Below are 1587 nucleotides of genomic sequence, written 5' to 3'. Positions count from 1 at the left end.
GCAGAGTGTGCGGGGACACACGCGGGATGGAGGGGCACGATGGGCCTAAGACAGTGGTTCTCAACCTCTGGGTTGTGACCCTTTTGGGAGCTGAGCCATCCTTTCTCAGGGTCACATATCAAGCATCCTATATATCAGATATTTACATTATGATTCATAACAGCAGCAAAATTACAGTTACAAAGTAGCAATGGAAATAATTTTATGGGGGGGACAGGTGTCACTGCAGCATGGGGAACCGTATTAAAGGGTCTCTGCATTAGGAAGGCTGAGAACCACTGGCCTAAGGAGTTCCTAGGGCATCATTGGGCTTGTTTTGTGGAACAAGGTACACACCTATGTGACTTGATCTTGTCTGAGTCCATACAACACTGCAAGATTGGTTTCCCAGTCTAAGCCAAGCCCGATTGATCACCTCCTCCCCTGCCTCCTGGCTGGCCTGCCTGGGCTCACCCTCAGAAGCTTACATCTCCAGCTGTGGGTGCTTCTGGGTGGGAGGAGAGGTTTAATCAAAGCATCCCGATTGTTCCAAAGATTATCCTGGCTTGTGTGAGCCTGTTCACAGTACAGGGAAACGCAGCTGGGGTCTGGAGCCAAGGCTGGGCAGCAAGGCAGGCAGGCAGAGGGCTGGGAGCAGAGGCCCTTCCTTGGAAGCCTGTCTCTCCTCAGCTCTGGTACTGCCACACCTTGGGGGCTCTGGCTTTTTCTGACTAGCCCCCTGCACTGTTCCCTACCCTAGGGATGGCCCCTTTGAGAAAGTAGCCTTCTCTTGGTGGGGCATCTCTCCTGCCCTCAGCTTCTCAGGAAATCGAAAAGGTGTTCCATCCAAGGTCGAAAAGCACTTGCTAAAATAAGAGAATCATAAAAAATAAAGCATGAATACTTCGAGTATTTCACTTCCACTTCAAACCCCTAAAGCGGGAGCCAAGACCTGTCCGCAAAGGTGGCTGTCCCTGGATGTCCGGGGGAATTTCTTCCATGAACTGCGGCTGTAGTTACTCAGGTTCCTGTGGGCTCACCCTGCCTTCCACTGTGCACTGTTCCGGAGCGAAATGGACTAAGTCTTCATTCAAGAGCATTCATTGTTTGTTTTTGTTTGGCGGAGTCTTGTGTAGCCCAGCTAGTCTGGAAAGGCATCCTCCTTCCTCAACTTCCTGAACATGCTGAGATAAAAGGCCACTGCCACCTCTCTGGGCCTGAGGGGCAGTTAGATTCTCATGGGAACACATCAGGGCCACCCAACACTCAGTGCCTCCTTTTGCCTGTTTGGGGAGCTATTTTCCTAGCTGATATCTGTTTGCAGGAGGCAAGTGCCCCATCTTACAGGTGGGAACACTGAAGGTCCCCAATACTGGCTCTACCAGGTGACCCCTCCGAGCAGAATGGAGGTAGAGAGGACTCAGATCACGCTCAGCCATTTTCTTTTTTTCCTTTTTTTTTTTTTATTAATTTTATTGAGCTCTACATTTTTCTCTGCTCCCCTTCCCTTCTTCTCCCCTCCCCTTCAACCCTCTCCCATGGTCCCCATGCTCCCAATTTACTCAGGAGATCTTGTCTTTTTCTACTTCCCATGTAGATTAGATCCAT

General features: G+C 50.3%; 1 protein-coding gene across 1 annotated transcript in view; it reads left to right on the top strand.

Moving 5' to 3' along the window:
- The window catches only part of Fam83a (family with sequence similarity 83 member A), a 23396-nt gene that overhangs the window by 20539 nt on the left and 1270 nt on the right, over positions 1-1587 (top strand). The window lies entirely within an intron of this gene.

This window comes from Microtus ochrogaster, chromosome 15 (genome assembly GCF_000317375.1).
Source record: "Microtus ochrogaster isolate Prairie Vole_2 chromosome 15, MicOch1.0, whole genome shotgun sequence".
Lineage (NCBI taxonomy): Eukaryota > Metazoa > Chordata > Mammalia > Rodentia > Cricetidae > Microtus > Microtus ochrogaster.
This window is presented reverse-complemented; position numbering and strand designations above follow the sequence as displayed.